Here is a 21,648-nt window from a genome sequence, read left to right on the forward strand (position 1 = left end):
GAACAAGCTGATTCTAAAATGTACAGAAATACAAAGATTGAGGATGAGTAAAAATATATCTTGAATAAGAAAAAGGAATGTTCCATGGTGTTGAAAATGTTTTACATCCTGATAGGGGCGTGGGTTATATGTATGTGTACATTTGACAAAACTCATTGAATCATAAATTTATGATCTGTATTTGTACTGTAAACAAATGGCACCACAAAAAGAAATAACAAAAAATAAGTCCTCAGATAGTTTAATAAGCACATTATATAAAATGTTCAATAAGTATTAATTTCCATTTTGTTCATATTACCCCCCAATGTAATTGAGCAAGGCCTCATCTCCAAATACCAGAGAAACAGAGGTCATGCTTCCTGGAATAGACATGGATGCAATGCTAGTATCTCCTTTCAGGCACAAGTGGACTTCAGGTTCAATTCCCTTGGAAATTAGGCCAAATTCAGTGGCCATCACACAGATGGGGAGCAAAAGCAATATGCAACCTGACCTCATTCAGTTTCCTCTTTCTCATCTCTTGCCAAACCCAACTGGAAGCCACAGAAGGGAGCCTTTTGATGCAGATTGTCCTCCCAGGGCCCAGAGCAGGGTGGAGAAAGGTAGAGATACAGAGTAAAGTGGAAAGAGGCAATTTGTCACTTCAGGCCACCGGTCTCTAGTCAAAGGAGAGCCACACCTGGACCTGATGAAAAGGCCCCAGGTCACACTTAGAGCCCTTGAACTTGGAGCTGGATTTAATGACTGGATGGGACTCTTGCAGTGCTTCTTCTGGGGAGGGGGTGAGTGTGTTTTTCCGTGCATAGAAAGAAGACAGAACTGAGTATTTGGTGACAGAAGGGCAGATGGTGATAGTCATCAGGGAAGTTCGCCTGGTAAGAAGTCACAGCTGTCTGACTTGCTTTGGCCAATAGAATGTGAGTGGAAATGGCCTTGAGCTATTGCGAGGTTCATCACGCTCTCTTCTGCCTTCTGTAGCAGTGGTGGACACATGTAGAATGGAGCTCATGAGAGCCCTGAGTGCCTATGAGGAACATAGATGCTCCTAGTGATCAGTGATGGATATGTAACAAGAGCCAGAAAAATACATTTGTTTTGTTTTGTTTTAGCTACCTGAGGTTTTCGGTCTCTTTTGTTATGCCTTATAACCTAACCTATCCTGACTGATATCTTCCCCAACTCATTTTATGCATCTAGTATGACTTTTATACCAAAAGCAGAGAAGAAGATCATGAGAAAGAACCATAGGCCAATCTTATTTACAAATATAAATGCTATTATCCTAAGCAGAACATTTGTAAAGGAGGTCTAAAATAGTATGCATTAACATTAGAATATAGTATGCAATAACATTATAAAAACTAGTAAATATTAAAGGAGAAAAACTATCTCAATGAATGCAGGAAAAGTATTTTTAACGTTGTCAACACCAGAAAACAGATCAGTGGTGTTCTGGGGACAGGATGGGGTAAGAGTAGGGAGAAGCTGGAGGAAGGAATGACTTAGGGGCACAGGGAAACTTAGGGGGTGATGGAAATGTTCATTGTCTGGATTGTGGTGATGGTTTCTTGAGTGTACATATATGTGAAAATCCCTCAAACTGTATATTTTAAGTATGTTCGGTTTATTGCATGTCAATTATACAGTAAAACTGTTTTTTTGTTTTGTTTTGTTTTGTTTTGTTGAGACAGAGTCTTTATCTGTCACGCAGGCTGGAGTGCAGTGGCGTGATCTTGGCTCACTGCAACCTCCACCTCCCAGGATCAAGCGATTCTCCTGCCTCAGCCTCCTGAATAGTTGGGACTGCAGGCGCCTGCCACCATCCCTGGTTAATTTTTTGTATTTTTAGTAGAGGTGGGGATTCACCATGTTAGCCAGGCTGGTCTCAAACTCTTGACCTCAAATGATCCACCCACCTCAGCCTCCCAAAGTGCTGGGATTACAGTTGTGAGCCACTGCGCCCAGCCAGTAAAACTGTTTTTAAAGGTCAACGTGCATGCATGATACTCTCAGTAAGAAAGAAATGGAAGAGATTTACATGAAACTGAAAACATCTTTATTTTTCCTTTTCTTCCTTTCAGTTCTTCACATAGTTTCTGAAACTGCACTGGGCTATTATTTCTTGATAGCTTGTCTCTATCCTTTCTGACATTGGTATTTGGGATAAGATAAGTATATTTGGTTTATTTTATTAGTTGCTGTCTCTTTACCTGGGGATTTAGGGAGGTTCCAAATGGATACTGCTGGCTTCTTCTCAGACTCCTCTATTCAGCTGGTAGTTTTTATTGAGGGCACAGTATCAGTGTTATTTAATGTAGTTCATCACTGATGCCTTCATTAAAATAATGCTCCTTAACCATACTTTCTTTTTATCAAGGAGTCAAACCTGTCAGTGTCATCCATGCATGACCTCTTCTGCTATGAAGACAACTGAAATGCAGTCACATCTCCAGCCCTCCCAGCACATTGAAGATGATGAGAAAATGTGTCTTGTCCTCTCACCCCTAGATTTCACCCACCTGAAACTATTTATTTCCATTCCATTTGTAGTGGGTTAAACTGTCCCTCCTCTCCAGCCAAGAGACATGTCCAAGTCCTACCCTTCAGTACCTGTGAATATCACCTTTTTGGAAGTAGGGTCTTTGCCCATAAAATTATGTTACAGTTTTTGAGATAAAATCATCTGGATGACCTGAGATAGGCCCCTAATCCAATGGCCAGTGTTCTTGTAAGAGAAAGAAAAGGAAAGAACACAGAGAGAAAGGATGAAAGGGTGGGCACAGAAATTAGAATGATGCATCTAGATGCTAAGCATATTTAGTCCTCTCTGGCTGTCATAACAACATATCACAGAATGGGTGGCTTAAACAACTGAAGTTTATTTTCTCAGAGTTCTGGAGGCTGGAAGTTCTAGATCAGGGTGCCAACATAGGTTCTGCTGAGGGCTCTTTCTGGCTTCTACACAGCTGCCTTCTCACTGTGTGCTCACATGGCCTTTCCTTGGTGTGTGCAGAGACAGAGAGAGAGAGAGAGACAGAGAGAGAGAGAGAGAGAGAGATCAAGTGTTTTGGAGGTTCTTCTATTAACAGCATTAATCCCACCAGACCAAGGCCTCACTCTCATGACCTAATTGATTCCTAAGGTCTCATCTCCAAATACCATCACATTTTGGGCTAGGGTTCAACATATTAATTTTTTTGGGAAAACAAACATTCTATCCATAACACCAAAGAATGCCCAAGATTGCCAGCAGCCACAAAAACCTAGGAGAGAGGCATGGAATGGATGCTCTCTTAGAATCTCCAGAAAAGGTCAACCTTCTTGATTCTGGACTTCTGGACTCCAGAACTGAAAAAATAAATATCTGTTGTTTTAAGCCACTTAATATTTGGTACTTTATTATGGCAATCTTAGAAAGTTAATACATTGTTCACAGTTTATTGCAATATGCTTGCCATAATTAATGAATTTCATTGAAAACAATCATAATTTTGCATATACTTGGAAAAGTTACAATTTTTTAAAGTCACAGTCCCCATTTCACTGTATTCATTTTATGATGTAGTACATGTGATACATAAATACATTTTATGTAGTACACAAAATAATGTTCCTTAACTATACTTTCTACCACTACACAGATTTCATCATCACTATATCCCAAGGCTTGCTAGTAGATAGAAAATTGTATTTTGAAAGGGGAAGGGACATGTAAAAATATTTTCGCAAATAAGTACATTCAGCCTTCAACAAATGTTTTGTTGTTTTTCATTTTGTTTTTCTTTTTTTATTTTTTAGAGTCAGAGTCTCGCTCTGTCACCCAAGCTGGAATGCAATGGTGCAATCACAGCTCACCGTAGCCTTGAACGCCTGGGTTAAGCGATCTTACTGCTTCAGCCTCCTAGAACTAATAGGGATCTCCAACCTCAAATGGTGTCTACAAAGGCCTTCTGCTAACCACATACTTAATGATGAAAGGTTGAATTTGTGCCCCTAAGGCCAGAAACAAGGCAAGAATATCTACGTTCATCTCCTCTCTTCATTCTTTCATTAGAAGTTTTAGCCAGTGTAATTAAGCAAGAAAAATAAATAAATGGCCATATGCATGGGTAAAAAGAAGAAAATAGCTTTCATTCACTGAACATAAGGTTATCTACACAGAAAAATCCAATGGAGTGTATGAAAAAGCTCCTAGAACTAATAAGGTTGCAGAATATAAGGTCAACACACAATAATCAATCATATTTATATAGACTAGTAATGGTAGAAATGGAAAAAAATTTTAATTGACTACATCTACAGAGGAAATAGAAATAAATCTACCTAACTATGTGCAGAATCTGAATGTTTAACTACAAAATATTAATGAGAAAAATCAAAACCTAAATAAATGGAGAGACCTATACCATGTATACTTGTTGGGAGACCCTATATAATTAAGATATTAATGGCTGGGCACAGTGGCTTACACCTGTAATCCCAGCACTTTGGGAGGCAGAGGCGGGCGGATCATGAAGTCAGGAATTTGAGACCAGCCTGGCCAATGTGGTGAAACCGCATCTCTACTAAATATATAAAAACTAGCCGGGTGTGGTGGCGCATGCCTGTAATCTTAGCTACTCGGGAGGCTGAGGCAGGAAAATCGCTTGAACCCAGAAGCAGAGGTTTCAGTGAGCCAAGATCATACCACTACACTCCAGCTTGGAAGATAGAGTGAGCCTCCTTTTCAAAAAAAAAAAAAAAAAACTTCATTCTCTCTAAAGTGAGCCACAGATCTAAATCTATTTTCATCAAAACCCTGGAGTTTTTATAGGTACACATAGGCTTGATTCTAAGTTATTCAGAAAGGCAAAGGAACTAGCCCAGCCACGTTTTTTTGAAAAGGAACAAACCGGAGTATTCACAATATCTGATTTTAAAAAATCAATAAAAACCACAGTAGTCAAGACAGCATGCAGTTGGTAAAGGGATAGACACATACATCATTAGAAGACAAAACAAAATCCAGCAACAGACCCAACAGACCCACATGATTGATTTTTGACAACTGAACAAAGGCAAATATTACTAAACATACAAAGGATAGCCTTTTCAACAAATGGTGCTAGAAATCTAGATACCTACATGACCCCAAAAATGTGCCCGGACCCAATCCTCACACCTAATATAAAAATTAACTCAAAATGGGTTAGAGATATAAATGTAAATTGTAAAACTATACAGTTTTTCAAAGAAAACACAGAAGATGTTTGTTGCCTGGAATTAAGCAAAGAGTATTTAGATGTGTCACCGAAAGCACAAGCCACATCATTTTTTTAAATTCTAAATTGGACTTCATAAAAATGCAAAATGTTTGCTGTGAAGGAAAACTTCTCTTAATATGATGAAAAGATGAGCTAAAGAGCTGAAGAAAATGTTTGTAAATCACATATCTGATAACTGACTTATATCGAGAATATGGGTAAAGAACCCCAAAACTCAACAGTAAGAATATTTTAAAATCCCATCAAAATGGAAAAAAAAAATACTTGAACAGAAGGTTCATGAAAAAGAATACAGGAATGGTGACTCCACCCATAAAAAGAGGCTCCACATCATAAGCTATTAGGAAATTGCGTATTAAAACCACAATAAAAGTGAGAGTTATGGTTTGGGCTCTGACTGTAAAGAGCTTGGATGTTGTTGCAGCTGTCTTTACAATCAGAGAAACTGGAAAAATGGGAAAACAATGACTTTTCTTGGGCCCATCAGAGAATTGAGTTGTAGGACAAATTGTCATCCAGAAATCCGAAGAGACAGGTGAAACCAGAGAGTCGCAGCTGAGATACGCTCACCTGAAGAAGCTGCTAGGGCTGTAAACGGATAGGAACACTTACATGGTAATTTTGACAAATTACTGGAGTCTGGGCACGGACTAGCTTGAGAGTCAGAAATGCCTGGTGGCTTAGTCTTGGGAGCGCCCTCATACCTTCAGGAACATGACCTCCAGCAACCTCACCAGGTTTCACCTCCAGCAAACCAAAGAAGAGTCCCTCCTGGCTCTGGAAGAAAGAGGAAAAAAACAATCCTTGTGAAGTGTATCCAGAGCATTCTCCATGTGACAGGGTTACTGTCAATGGGAAAAAACCTTTAACGGAGCCTTTTCCCAGAGCTGTGGAAAAGGAAATTCCTCTCCACCCCGCCCCACAGTCTGCATGTCTCTGTCTCACCTAAGGGGCAGTGGGGAGGAGGAATACTGGGCCGGAAGAAACACTTCTGCGAGTCACAGGCCACCAACAGGCTGAGACAGGGACGCAGGCTCACTAACAGATTGAGATTTCCCTGGAAGATGATACGACACTTCCCCTTGCCCATACCTTACCACACACCAACAAGGCCCCACTGTAATCAGAGTGACTTACAAATAAAGAACGATACAACACAGACTGTCTCTAAGCAGGAGTACACAGGGAGGCCCAAATTCAAAAGAGGAGACAGAAACAAGGACGCTAGAGCAATGTGAAGCCTCTGATGCCTACAGCCACAACAGACCTTAAACATACCTACCTATGTTTAAATGTGAATATATGTGTGTATATTTATGTGTGTATGTGTGTATTATATATACCTCTTTGGTGAACACTGGCTGATACAGGCTCTAATGGAAAAAAGTAGACAACCTGCAGCCAAGCGCAGTGGCTCATGCCTGTAATCTCAGCACTGTAGGAGGCCGAGGTGGGCAGATCACCTGAGGTCAGGAGTTTGAGACCAGCCTGGTCAACATGGTGAAACCCCCATCTCTACTAAAAATACAAAAATCAGCCGGGCTTAGTGGTGTGCACCTGTAATTCTAGCTACTCGGGAGGCTGACAGGAGAATGGCTTGAACCCAGGAGGCAGAGGTTGCAATGAGCCGAGACCATGCCATTGCACTCCGGCCTGCACGACAGAGCAAGAATTCATCTAAAAAAAATAAAAATAAGTAGATAAATAAATAAATATTTTTTTAAAAAGTAGACAACCTGCAAGAACACATGGGTAATATAAGAAGAAAGATGTAAATTCTAAGCAAAAAATGCTAAAATTCAAAAGCACTGCGACAGATAATGAGGGATGCCTTTGATGGGCTCATTGTACAACTTGACATGGCTGAGGAAAAGCATCAGTAAGCTTGAATATAGGTCCACAGAAACTTCCCAAACTGAAATTGGGAAAATAATAATAAATGGAAAAAGAAGTACAGACATCCAAGATCTGTGGATAACTTCAACAGTTTTAACATATGTGTAATTCTTTGACCAAAATAGAAGAGAGAACATAGTAGAATAAATGTTTGAAGTAATAACAGCTGAGAACATTCCAATAGGAATGACAGACACCAAGGTATAAACCTGTGTAGGTCAGACAGAAACAAACAGGATTAAAGAAACAAAAATGAAACTAGGCATATAATTTTCAAACTGCATAATACCAAAGGAAAAAAAAAAAAAAGACAGAAAAAGTGAAAATCTTGAAAAAAGCTGAATTGGGGGTATGGGTGCAGTGGCTTGCCTATAGAGAAAATAGGACAAGAAACACAGGGAATTTCTCATCAGAAACCATACAAGCAAGAAAAGAGTGGAGTGAGATATTTAAAGGTTTGAAAGACAAAAAATAACCAACTAAGAATTTGTATCTAGAAAAATTATTCTTAAAAACTGAAGGAGAAATAAAGACTTGCTGAGTTAATTCACCGTCAGACCTGTCCTTCAAGAAATGTTAAAAGAGTTTCTCCAGACAGAAGGAAGATGATGTAGGTCAGAAACTTAGAGCTACATTAAGAAAGGAAGTGTTGGAGAAGTAATAAATGGAGGTAAAATGAAATCTTTTATTTTTATTTTCATTAATAATTTAAAGGATAACTTCTTATTTAAAGCAACAATAGTAACAGGTCATTGTAGCATATGGATAAGAGAAAAGACTAACAGCAATGCTACAAGGAAGGGGAGAGAGGATTGAGAACACACTCTTATAAGATATCTACATTACATGTGAAACAATACCATGATTTGAAGGTAGACACACATTAGTAAAACAAGAAAATCTATATTAGAAACTCTAGGCTGGGCACAATGGCTCAGACCTGTAATCCCAGCACTTTGGGAGGCCAAGACAGGCAGATTGCTTGAGGTAATGAGTTTGAGACCAGCCTGGGCAACATGGTGAAATCCTGTCTCTACAAAAATTGCAAAAATTAGCTGGACGTGGTAAACAACTGTAGTCCCAGCTGCTCAGGGAGCTGAGATGGGAGGATGGCTTGAGCCCAGAAGGCAGAGGTTGAAGTAAGCCGAGATGGCACCACTGCACTCCAGCCTAGGCAATACAGCCAGACTTTGTCTTTAAAAAAAAAAAAAAAAAAAAAAAAAAAAAAAAAAAAAAAAAAAAGCAAAGAAAAAAGAAACCCTAGAATGGCCACTAAAAAGTTATTTAAAAAGTATAATTGATACTCTTTAAGAGAAGATAAAATGGAACCATACAAAATGCCCAATTAAAATCAGAGAAGGCAGAAAAAGCCACCACTGGCAACTAATAGGAAACAGTTACAAATATGATTTATATTAATGCAAACAGATCAACAATTATGTTAAATGTGAATGGTCTAAACACACCAATTAAAAGACAGAGATTGCTAGACTCGATAACAAAACAAGACCCCACTATATCTTGTTGATATTAAATACAAAGTATCTGTTTGGTGAAAAGTAAATGGATGGAGAAAGACATACCCCGTTAACCCCGATCAAAAGAAAACTCCAGTAGCTACATTAGTTTCAGATGAATGGGACTTGAGCAAAAGGAAAATGATCAGAGATGTAGGGGGAGCGGTAAGTAAGAAACTCATAATCATAAAGGGGCTAATTATCCAAGGATACATAATAACCCTAAATATGCATGTGCCTAACAATAAAATGTCAAAATATGTGAGGAAAAAATGATAAACCTGAAAGAAAAAATGGTCCACTCCACTATCATACGATACTTCAACATTTCTCTATCCATGATTGATAAGATCACATAGGCAAAAAATCAGGAAGGATATAATTGACCTAAACAACATTATCAACTTTATTTAATTGATATTTGTAGATCTAGCAATAGCACAATACACATTCTTCTCAAGTTGGTATGGAATAATCACCAACATTGGCCACATTCTGCTCTAATCAAATTAAAGAAAATAGAAATTATACAAAGCATGTCTTCATACCACAATGGAAGTAACATAGAAATCAAGAACAGAATGATAGCTGGAAAGTCCCAAATCATTGGAAACTAAACAACACATCTTAAATAACATTTGGGTCAAAGAGGAATCTCAAGAATAACTAAAAACATTGATCTAAATAAAAATTAAAATACAACTTTTCTAAATTTGTGGGATGCAGTAAAAGCAGGGACATTTATAGCAGTAAATGCATACATTTGAAAAGAAGAAAAATCTAAAATCAACAACCTAACTTGTCACCTTGGATAACAGAGAAAGAAGTGCAATTTTAACCTAAAACAAGCAGAACAAAGAGGAATAATAAAAATTAGATAATGAAATTGAAAATAGAAAACAATAGAAAAAAATCAATACAACAAAGAAAACACTGAAAAGATGATTAAAATTAATAAACCTATGCAGGTTAACCAAGAAAAAAAGACATTGGACATAGTTTGCCAATATCAAAAAATAAGATGTGTCATCTCTACTAATTTCATAGATATTAAAAGAATAATAAAGGTTTATGATGAACAACTTTACACCCACAATATTTAGATAAAGTATTTAGATAAATATTTTTTGAATCTTTAGATTAAAAGGACCAATTCCTTGAATGATACAACTACATTTTACACAAAAGCAAATAGATCACCTAGCAGCTCTGTATCTACGAAGACAAAGAATCAATAATTAATAAAGTTTCAAAAAAATCACCAGATTCGATGGTTTCACCAGGGAATTTTACCAAACATTTATGGAAGAAATGATATAAGTTCTTTACAATTTCTTACAGAAAATACAAGTAAATATTACTTCTTAACTCATTTTATGAGACCAGCATTACCTGCATACCAAAATAAAATAAAGACATTACAAAAAAGAAAATTATAACCAAATATTTCTCATGAACATAGATGCAAAAGCCATCAACAAAATATTAGCATATTGAATACAACGGTGTATACAAACAATTATACACCATGCCCAAGTAGAATTTGACCCAAGTATGCAAGGCTAGTTCCTTGAAAATCAATTGAAAATCAATCAATGTAACCCATCATATCAACAAGCGAAAGAAAATAAAATCACATGACCATATCAATAGATGCAGAAAAAGAGTTTGACAAAATCCAACATCCATTCATGATAAAAACTCTGCAAACTAGGAATAGAGAGAACTGCCTAATCTTGATAAAGAACTAAAAATATCCTACTGCTAACATCGTATTTAGTGGTAAGAAACTGGGTACTTCCCCTAAATTCAGGACAGGACTGTTAAGACAATGAAAAGACACGCTTCCACTGGCAGAAAATATTTGCAAAACACGTATCAGATCAAGTACTTCTATCCAAAATACACAAAGGACTCTTAAGACTCAACCATACGAAAACAACCTATTTTTTTTTAATGAGGACAAAAGACGTGAACAAACATCTCACCAACGAAGATATACAGATGCATACGAAAAGTTGCTCCACACAATTTTTCATTAGAAAATTGAAAATTAACAATGATATAGCACTATATGCCTACTAGAATGTCTAAAATTATAGATGATAGGTAGGTAGGTAGGTAGGTAGGTAGATAGATAGATAGATAGATAGATAGATAGATAGATAGAGATAGCCAATATCAAGTGCTGGCGATGATTAAGGAAAGGGATTCATATTTGCTGATGGTTATAAAAATGCTACAGCCACTCTAGAAAACTGTTTGGTTCTTACAAAGTTAAACAAATTTACCATAAGATCTAGCAATTGCACTCCTAGATATTTAGCCAACTAATTTGAAAACTTTTGTCCAAACAAAACGCTGCATGCAAATGTTTATAGAATGTTTATTCACAGTCGCCAAAAACTGGAAACCACCCAAATATTCTCCAGTGGGTGACTAGATAAACAAAATGTGGTACAAATAATGAGACTTTCCTCAACAATAAAAAGGACTATACACAGTAAAATGGATGAATCTCCAAGGCATAATGATGAGGGAATAAAGTCAATTTCAAAATGTTACATATTGCATAATTCCATGTATACGACACATTCACAAAGACAAAACCTTAGCAATGGAGAACCTATCGGGGGTTACCAAAAGTTAGGGATGGGGGGGCGTGGTTATAAAAGGACAGAACTATAGAGTTCTTTATTGTGCTAGTGGTTACATGAATCCAAACAAGGTTTTAAGATTACAGGATTACATATCAAAAAACCAATTTACTGAATATTAATTTTAAAAGTGAAATAAATTATCAAACACTATTAAACATATACAATGTTTAAAGTGAAGCAAGAAGTCCTAAACTAAAAGTAAAATAATGATTGATTGTTTAGAAGTACACCAGGATGGTATGGGTCATCTGCAATATAACGTCCTGTTTGGGATAAGGAGGCGCGGCTACATCTAGAGGGTGACGTGAGAAGGGCCCAGGCAGCGAGCAGGTCTTGGCATCAGGGAGGGGCAACATCTGAAGGGGTGGCGTGAAAAAGTCTTTAGAGGAAGGCAAAAAATGGGAAAAGGTCAGAGAACCTCTTTGGGAGGTAAAAGGACCAGCTTTGGATTAGGCGTGATGCACAGGCCCCAGCGCAGGGCGTGGAAACTGCAGCCTGGACAGCCTGGGTGGGAGAAAGTTTGGGATGTTTAGGAAGGAACGGTGCGCCAGCCAGGGGGAAGAAACGAGATAGGTGGCCGCAGATGGCTCGAGTCAGGCAGCAGGAAAAGGCAGGCTATTTAAGCAGCGTTTCCTGCAGTCCAGGCGGAGAGCGCAGAAGGGGCCACCCCGAGGGGCAAGCGTGGGAGAGCCAGAACGGGCGCGCGGGCGCGGGCGCGGGCGCGAGGGCGCTGTGCGTCCTCCCGGGGCTCGCGGCCGCGAGCACGCGCTCTCCGTGCCCGGCCCCGGCGGTGCGGGGGCGGGGCACAGGGAGCGGCGCGCGCACGTTCACGCGGGGCTGGGGCGGGGCGTGAACGCGACCGGTGACGTCGGGGGAGGGCGCGCGCCGGGAGGCTGCAGGCGGAGCCGGGAGGCGGGCGCTGCGCGCGGCCGCGGGCGGAGCGGAGGGGCGCGAGGGGCGGAGCGGAGCGCGGGAGGAGGCGGAGGAGGAGAGGCCACCGGGACCGCGAGCGGCAGCTGGGGAGGGGGCTGCGGAGCCCGAGCGCGAGCAAAACAGCTGATCTGGTTTTCCTTTAAAGCGAGAGAAAATGGAAGTCGGGTAGCAGCGACTGCGGCGCTGCGGGCTGGCGGAGCGGAGCGGCTCGGCGCGGCAGGTAAGACGGCGCTGGCCGCGGTGCTGCCGGCGGGCGGCGGGGCCGGGCCCGCGGACCAGGCAGGTGCGCTGTCCCGGCGCGGGGCCGGCACCGGCTCCTTCCCGAGCTCCGTGGCAAGGCAGGTGGGCGTTGAGGCCGGGCCACCGCGGGGCCGGGACGCGGGGACGCGGGGGGCGCGGGCCCCGGCTGGGCTCGCCGGCGCGTCTGCATTGCGGGCTCCGCTCTGGACCCCGCGGGCTCCGGGGCCACGGGCTCCGGCCCGGCGTGGCGCGCCTCTCTCGGGCAGGGCGCGGCGCTCCGGCTGGGTCGGGGCTGCTGTCTCCGCTCAGCCCTTTGGCTGTCCGCACTGGAACGTGATGCCAGGCGTGGGGCGACCGGCCCCTCGGTCCGTGCGCGCGCGTCGGGGGTCCCGCGGCTCTGACAGACGGCAGGTCAAGGCCCGGCCCCGAGCAGCGCGCGAGGCCGCTCGCCGGGCACCGGAGCTGTGGCTGCGTGGGCCCCCGCGGCCCCGCGCACCGCCGTCCCGCTTGCTCTGCTGGGTCTCGCTGGACAGCAGGCAAACCATTAATGCAATTTGGCTGTGAACCCAGAGGCCTTCCCTAATATCTCCTCACTGGAGGGGAAAAAATTGCATCTGCGGTGCTTTAAGTGCTCCTTTAAATTTGGGAGATGTCAGTGATGTCATCATTAACTAAAACTTTCCTTCATTGGACACAACCGCTCAAGTGTACCCTCCTCCCGCCCGGTGAAGCTATTGCAGCCCTTTCAGAATGTCTGTAATAAAATGGATTTGCCTCTGCTCTGTAAACTCAGCTACCTCACACAAGTGCAAATGACTTTTATTTCTGTCTATTGACTGGAGAATGAATAGATTTAAGAGTAGCTGAAGGGAAACTTGTGAGACCCGGATCAGGGAATCCCTTCATCCACAGCACAAGGATCCAGGGGAAAGTCATGTATGACATGCACATGGTTACCGCCGGGTGATAGCTTGGTAAATGGAAGTGGGCTGTAAGAGGAACAATTTTTAAAAATATTATGGGGCAGATAATGTGTCCAGGAAAAGGTTGACAGCGGGACCTAAATCTTTACAGGTCTTAATTGCTTCAGGAAAATCTGCAGGTGTCCTTCTTCACCATCCTCCTCCTCCAGGGTGTGCCCGGGAGAAGCCTGCCCTGGGCAAAGGCGGGGAGGCAGGTTCACTAGGGTCCTCTAAGCAGCTGTGTGTCCCACCACCTTCAAAGGCCTCTTCAAGAGCCAAAGAACGTTCAGAAGAACAGAGGTAGATCTGAATGGCACTCTCAGGTCTGGATAAACATGCCCCGCTAACTGGGATCAACACTTCGTTATTTTATTGTGCGTGTGCCATTAGTACCAATTCTTATGGGAACAAAACTAAGCAAGTTCCCAAGACAATCTGAGTATCTACTTAAGCCTATCATATCGAAAGGATATCCAATAAGGGACAAACGTATTGACATTTTCATATTTAATAATTAATGACAACTCCCAATTGGTTAAAATAAGTATGCCTTAAATTATTACTGTGATTGTATTGGGTCTGTAAGGAATTTAATAGCATATGCCACACAAAAGTTGGAACCTGGTTAGAACTTCGATCTTTTGAACCCTGTATTGGTGTGAAAAGAATGGGAGAACAGTGGTTACTTAGGCCTTTAGTGTTCAAGGTGATAATGGGTGGAAATCACCGCTTTACAAAGTATTGCCACATGCAGGTCTCACCTGGGCCTGGATCATAGGTGGCAGGTGTTCCCTTAGAAAGTAATTCCTGAGGCCCCCAGGCTTGATGGAGAAGGAGAGGGGACGCCTTTCTCTGAGCAAGCGTGTGTAATTCTTGGCCTCTGACCTCCTGATGGTGCCGCATTTATTCCCAATGGTGTGCCTCAGTGAGATGAGAAACTGGCTCCAAATGAGCTGCTTTTGGATGATACCGTTCCCGCTGTGTGTAGTTGCTTTAGAGCTCAACTCTTGAGTTGTGGCAGAGATTCTTCTTTACAGAGTGTCTTCAGTAGTATGAAGATTGGTTTTTAAGGGTCTAGATTGCAAACTGTGAAAATGGAGTCTGTGAAACCAATCTGGCCCCGTATCCATCTTTTTTTTTTTCACCTGTAGACTCGTGAAAATATTCGCCACGTTTATGGTTTAACCCACTGTAGTACTTGTAAAACTTCAAATGCAAGTGTTTCCACTAAACCTTTAGGTATGGGTCACTCATTTCCCTAAAACATTTTAAAACATCCGCTTTAAAGCCTCTTCATCCCCCCTTGTATGTTTAGAGTGCTTAAATTTGGGAGCTGTCAGTGATCTCCCGAAAGAGATCACTGTCACATCTTCCGTTTCTAAGAAGTCAAAATTGCCCTGATTTTCTTTCTGTTCCCTCTGGGATCTTAAGGTCATTTATTCATGCCTTAGGCCCACAGAAGAAAGGTTGAATCAGCTCTTTTGGGCCAGCAGGGGGCGTGCTAAACGCGGCTTGGCAGGTGTGTGTCAGAGCCACCTTGGGAGTCGGTCGCCAAGTTGAGGTGGGTGCGTGTGTGTGCGCCGGTGTGGTCTGCCCCCGGTTCCCCCCGCCCCTCCCGCTCCGCTCCCGCATGCCTGTCTCCCAAGAGATGGAAACTTAAGAAAGGGTTGGGGGCACATACTTGAATGACCACAGGTTGTGGAGTCTGGAATGTAGGCCTCCCTAGCAGAGAAATTGCTTCAGTGGCTCCATGTCTTTGGAAGGTGGCCCTTAGCACACTTTGAGCCTCATGACTGAGTGCCTTCTCCGACTGCGGAAGTGAGAGTGTTAGTTTGGAGAGGAGAAAGTTGACTTCAGTGAACTACAGTCTGGTGTCCTGGTCAGGGCGTGAATGTGCCAGCCAGGGCAACGCGTGGAAATCCTCTCCTGCACACCCTTGCTGTTTGCTCCTGGCTTTGACTCCCAATTGACTGAAGCCCTGGGACCTTGTGTGGTGGCACTTCCTAGAGGAACCTATTTCACCCCTTGCCCTGGGTTATAGGTGGCAGGTGTCCGCTTAGGAAGTAACTCCTGTGGCCCCCAAGCCTGGTGGAGGAGGGAAGGGGCACCTTGCTCTGAGCAAGCTGTGTGCAAGTCATGGCCTCTGACCTCCTGGTGGTGCCATATTTATTTCCATGATGTGCCTAAATGAGATGAGAAGGGCTTTTGGCCTTAAAATTTCTCTGATGAAAAACATTTCATTACTGTGCTTTTATTTTTCCCTAGAAAATGAAAACAAGAAAAAAAAAAGGCAACTATGCTTTTTCACTTAAAATGTGCTTAATCTGATTTTAAGTGTGTGCCAGGTTATCCAACCACATGTTCCCTGGGAGGCTTTTCCTCACAGGGACTGAGCTCGGAGAGGCCAGCCTGTGCTCCAGGGCCATCTTGGCGAGTTGGGATTGGTGTTTCCCATGCTTAGATGGTCATTGCAGCATCTGCGTGTGTTACTGAAGACCAGAGACTCCTCTCTTCTCCTGAGGTTCTCATGGAGCCCCCATGCAAAAGGGAACATCACATTTTAAAAGGAAATAAGTTTCATAGATGCCCTACTAGAGAATTAGCCCAGTGCTATGACTGGGCATTTCTTTATGCTTCTCATTCCATTGAAATTGCGTGGAAAACTGAACTATTGATTTCAAGGGGGCAAATGGGAATAACATGTTTTTCAGCTTTAGTGAACCAGGCTTTTCACCTTGATTGAACACTGTAAATGGTTAAAGGGGAAGTGCCACTAGATGTAAAATAGGTGATGCCAAATCCCTTTGGAAGCTGTTCATTCTTGAGGACAAAATGGGAATAAAATATGGTGGTTCTTTTTTGTAACGTATTTAATGTGAAAATATTTTACCCTTGAACCTTGGAAAAAGAATTTTGTTTGCCCATTGGTAGACTGCCGTGTCTCCCAAAAAGTTTGTGTGTGAGACCAAGAATAAGATGGCCTTAACACAGATGCCACAAGGGGGGAACCGCCTTCATCACACTTTTGGAATGGCGTTCTTCATCATTCATAGTAACAGACGGGAGAAGTGGGTTAAAAATAAGTCTTTAAAAAGCTGAAGTGGAGAGAAGGGCCGGACGCTGCCTTATTACTTGCCTGTGTTGTGGAGGCGTGTTTAGCTGGCTGGTTTGCACACAGCATTTCTGGACCAGGAAGTGGGGGAGTATAGACTAGGATTGGGAGGGAGTGGGCCATGCAGCAGCCACAGCTGGCCAAGGCCTGGCCCGTCATGCTCTAGGCTCCGCGTGGCAAAGGGAAAGATGCCTCCCATGCATCTAAAGCCTTACTTGGTAAAATTGTGTGATTCCACAAAGCCCCAGTCCTTGCTATTACCGATTTCTGCTCTACAGCATCTCACATTCTGAGAAGTCAAATACACATTAATGCTAATACAGGTTTTAAATACATCTGTCTTAGTTAAGTAGGTAAGTCTAAAGTAAACTCATTTTGCAGGATTGAAGGATTTTGAGTTTCTCCTTCCAAGGAAATATTTTCTATTTGAGCATAGTTTATTCTTAACCTAGTTTTCCTTATAAATATAATGGAAATTTGATGTCTGAATGAATATACATGAGTAAGATGCAGTATTGACTTTTATGAAACATAAAATTAGACCTTTGAAATTCATTTCCTTGTCTGTTCAGCGTTTCATTTGTTTTATTAGATTACTGTTAAGTTTCACATGGTGCTGGGGATTGGTGTGAACAGACCATACACCCATCCCTCTGTGAGATTAGATGAAGTTTCTCAGTCACTGAGACAAAGGTTTAGGAGCTCACTCGAGAGGAGGTGGCTGCCTGGAGTGAGAGCAGACATCTGTCTGTGGTGCAGACGGGTTGAACCTTGCTGCCTCTGAGAAGACCCCAGTTTTCCTGCCCGCAGGGCTAACACACCCATCTTCAGATAATTTACCCAGATAATCTCTGCGCTCACATTTTAGGAACTTTCTGTGAATTAAGTTCTCCGAGTTTTTACAGTAAGCTCAGGGCTAGCCTGTCATGTCTTTGTTGCAGAAGAGATCACAAAATGCACAGTGTCCTGGGACTCAGCACGTCCTCCTCCCCCAGATCACCTTACGTCATCCCTGAAGTCCATGCAATACCCTTTTATCTTGGGGGTCTAAAACTCATACCATGGTTACAGCCCATTCTCTCAAAATTCCTCTAATGATGATTTGAGGTTTCAAGAAAACCTGTGCTATTGTAGTGTGGGCAACACATTTGCATGTACAATTTTTCATGCCTTTTACAAAAATTGTTTGACATCCAAGAGGTACATAGTTAACTTTTTCTTTTTGAAATGTATGAATTGGAGTATTTGTTTTGACTGTCTTTTAAATAATACACCATCTCTTGAAAGAATCATCACTGAACAGTAAAAATAAATGAGACATGCTTGAATTTGATGACCAGTTGTGTGACCTTGGGCACAGCCCCAGGTGGGGCCACAAGGGCAGAATATCTCTCGGGCCATCCTGTAGGCTTTAGGGTAGAACAGATGAGTGAGTGTATACCATGGGTTCTTTTTTTTTTTTTTTTTTTTTTTTTTTTTTTGAGACGGAGTCTCGCTTTGTCGCCCAGGCTGGAGTGCAGTGGCCGGATCTCAGCTCACTGCAAGCTCCGCCTCCCGGGTTTACGCCATTCTCCTGCCTCAGCCTCCCGAGTAGCTGGGACTACAGGCGCCCACCACCTCGCCCGGCTAGCTTTTTGTGTTTTTAGTAGAGACGGGGTTTCACCATATTAGCCAGGATGGTCTCGATCTCCTGACCTCGTGATCCGCCCGTCTCGGCCTCCCAAAGTGCTGGGATTACAGGCTTGAGCCACCGCGCCCGGCCTACCATGGGTTCTTAAGTTCTAGATTGATAACTTGTTCAATAAAAGGAATTGGAGACGGTATTTGTCTCACTTCCCATTAGCCCAGTTTCTATCCTTTGACAGTTGATGTAGTTATAGTTTGCACTTGTAACCAAGGCATTGCTTAGATGAACTTGCTTTGACTTGTGTGTGTGTGTGTGTGTGTGTGTGTGTGTGTGTGTGTGTGTGTGAAGAAGGAGGCGTGGGTAACAAGAATGGAGGGGCTTCTATGGCTTGGGGATTCTTGGAGTTAGAAGTCATTAGCCATGATATGATTTGGCTGTATCCTCACCCAAATCTCAACTTGAATTGTATCTCCCACAATTCCCATGTGTTGTGGGAGGGACCCAGAGGGAGGTAATTGAATCATGGGGCTGGTCTTTCTCGTGCTAGTCTCATGATAGTGAATAAGTCTCACAAGATCTGATGCATTTATCAGGAGTTTCTGCTTTTGCTTCCTCTTCATTTTCCTCTTGTTGCCACTGTGCAAGAAGTGCCTTTCGCTCCCCGCCATAATTCTGAGGTCTACCCGGCCATGTGGAACTGTTTAAGTCCACTTAAACCTCTTTTTGTTCCCAGTTTCAGGTGTGTCTTTATCAGCAGGGTGAAAACAAACGAATGCAGTAAATTGGTACCAGTAGAGTGGGGTGTTGCTGAAAAGATACCCAAAAAATGTGGGAGTGACTTTGGAACTGGGTAACAGCCAGAGGTGGGAACGGTTTGGAGGGCTCAGAAGAAGACAGGAAAATGTGGGAAAGTTTGGAATCTCCTAGAGACTTGTTGAATGGCTTTGACAAAAATGCTGATAGCAATGTGGACAGTAAGGTCCAGGCTGAGGTGGTCTCAGATAGAGATGAGGAACTTGTTGGGAACTGGAGCAAAGGTGACTCTTGTTATGTTTTAGCAAAGAGACTGGTGGCATTTTGCCTCTGCCCTAGAGATTTGTGGAACTTTGAACTTGAGAGAGATGATTTAGGGTATCTGGCAGAAGAAACTTCTAAGCAACAAAACATTCAAAGGGTGACTTAGATGCTGTTAAAAGCATTTCTTTTTAAAAGGGAAAGAGAGCATAAAAGGGCAGAAAATTTGCAGCCTGACAATGCAGTAGAAAAGAGAACTCCGTTTTTTGATGAGAAATTTAATCCAGCTTCAGAAATTTGCGTAAGTAGCAAGGATCCTAATGTTAAACACCAATACCATGGGGAGAATGTCTCCAGTCCACATCACAGACCTTCATGGCAGCCCCTCTGGAGAACAGGTCTGGAGGCCCAGGAGGAAAAAGTGGTTTGATAGACTGGGCTCAGGGTCCCCGAGCTGCACAGCCTAGGGACTTGGTACCCTGCGTCCCAGCCGCTCCACCTGTGGCCAAAAGGGACCAACGTAGAGCTCAGGCTGTGGCTTCAGAGGGTGGAAGCCCCAAACCTTGGCAGCTTCTAGGTGCTGTTGAGCCTGTGGGTACACAGAAGTCAAGAATTAAGTTTTGGGAACCACCATCTAGATTTCAGAAGATGTATGGAAACGCCTGGATGCCCAGGTAAAAGTTTGCTGCAGGGGCGGGGCCTTCATGGAGAACCTCTGTTATGGCAGTGCAGAAGGGAAATATGGGGTCAGAGCCCCCACACAGAGTCCCTACTGGGGCACTTCCTAGTGGAGCTATGAGAAGAGGGCCACCGTCTTCCAGACCCCAGAATGGTAGATCCACCAACAGTTTGGACCATGCACGTGGAAAAGCCACAGACACTCAACACCAACCCCTGAAAGCAGCCAGGAGGGAGGCTGTACCCTGCAAAGCCACAGGGGTGGAGCTTCCCAAGACCATGGGCATCCATCTCTATCATCAGCCTGACCTGGATGTGAGACCTGGAGTCAAAGGAGATCATTTTGGAGCTTTAAGATTTGACTGCCCTGCTGGATTTTGTACTTGCCTGGGCCCTGTAACCCCTTTGTTTTGGCCAATTTCTCCTGTTTGGAATGGCTGTATTACCCAATACCTGTACCCCCCATTGTGTCTAGAAGGTAACTAGCTCGCTTTGATTTTACAGGCTCATAGGCAGAAGGGAATTTTCTTTGTCTCAGATGAGACTTTGGACTGTGGACTTTTAAGTTAATTCTGAAATGAGTTAAAACTTTTGGGGACTGTTGGGAAGGCACAGTTGGTTTTGAAATGTGAAGACATGAAATTTGGAGGGGGCCAGGGGCATATTGATATGGTTTGTCTGTATTCTCACCCAAATCTCAACTTGAATTGTGTCTCCCAGAATTCTCACATGTTGTGGGAGGGACCTAGGGGGAGGTAATTGAATCATGGGGGCTGGTCTTTCCTGTGCTAGTCTTGTGATAATGAGTAAGTCTCGTGAGATCTGATGGGTTTATCAGGGGTTTCCACTTTTGCTTGTTCTTTATTTTTCTCTTGCCACCGCCATGTAAGAAGTGCCCTTCACCTCCCACCATGATTCTGAGGCCTACCCAGCCATGTGGAACTGTAAGTGCAATTAAACCTCTTTTTCGTCCCAGTTTCGGGTATGTCTTTATCAGTGGTGTGAAAATGAGCTAATACAAGCCAGCTCTGTTAAGCAATGCTAAGTGAAGTTCCTCTCAATCAGAGTAGATAGCGAGCTCCCCGGGAAGCTGGTTACGTCTCCTGTACCTCAGGTGCTGCTGTGTATGAGAATAGCAGGCATGCAAGGGCTAATTGGGCAGGATCATTGCAGAACATACTTCCTTATCCTTGGGGATGATGAAAGATTAGTCCTTTACATGAAAAACTAGGGGATGGGGGAGAGGAAAAAGAATAACATTCCAAAGATAGAGTCCTGTGAGTAGATTTCAGGGAGGATAGTGGGCAGTGACTGAGTCCTGCCAGAGATGGTGGTCTTGGCATTTTCCCCTGGGGGAGGCATGACCCCATGCTAGGGTCTGCACTGTCACCCCCACCCTAAGTACATTCCCTTGCAGAGCCTAGAGCTGCTCCCAGAGCATGTCCTTGGCTCCGAGACCACCGGCCTTTTTTTGCCATTGGTGTTGACTGCCATGGTGAAAGACATAGGGGTCTCGGTGCCATCTGTGGGATGACATGGGCCCCCAAGGAAGCACGTGGGTCCTTTGCAAGTGCAGCATTAGATTATTAGATTGAGTGAAAACTCTCTGGTTGTCTGTTTAACTTGGCATTGTGGGTCTGCAGCTATTGAGTAGGCATGTTGAAAGGCTGCACTTAACCTCTTGGAAACATGTCCTAGAATTGCAAGGATGGGTTGCAGTTCACCCCCAAATCTCTTGATTA

At 43.1% G+C, this 21,648-nt stretch overlaps 2 protein-coding genes across 3 annotated transcripts in view; one reads left to right on the forward strand and one right to left on the reverse strand.

Moving 5' to 3' along the window:
• The window catches only part of CHRNA7 (cholinergic receptor nicotinic alpha 7 subunit), an 880,272-nt gene that overhangs the window by 286,518 nt on the left and 572,106 nt on the right, over positions 1 to 21,648 (reverse strand). The window lies entirely within an intron of this gene.
• The window catches only part of OTUD7A (OTU deubiquitinase 7A), a 370,474-nt gene continuing 361,126 nt past the window's right edge, over positions 12,301 to 21,648 (forward strand). For both annotated transcript variants that reach the window (XM_050795833.1, XM_050795834.1), the window contains exon 1: positions 12,301 to 12,493. The gene's annotated coding sequence lies outside the window, so the exon portion shown is untranslated. The remainder of the gene's footprint in view (positions 12,494 to 21,648) is intronic.

Source organism: Macaca thibetana, chromosome 7 (assembly GCF_024542745.1).
Source record: "Macaca thibetana thibetana isolate TM-01 chromosome 7, ASM2454274v1, whole genome shotgun sequence".
In the NCBI taxonomy this organism is placed as follows: domain Eukaryota; kingdom Metazoa; phylum Chordata; class Mammalia; order Primates; family Cercopithecidae; genus Macaca; species Macaca thibetana.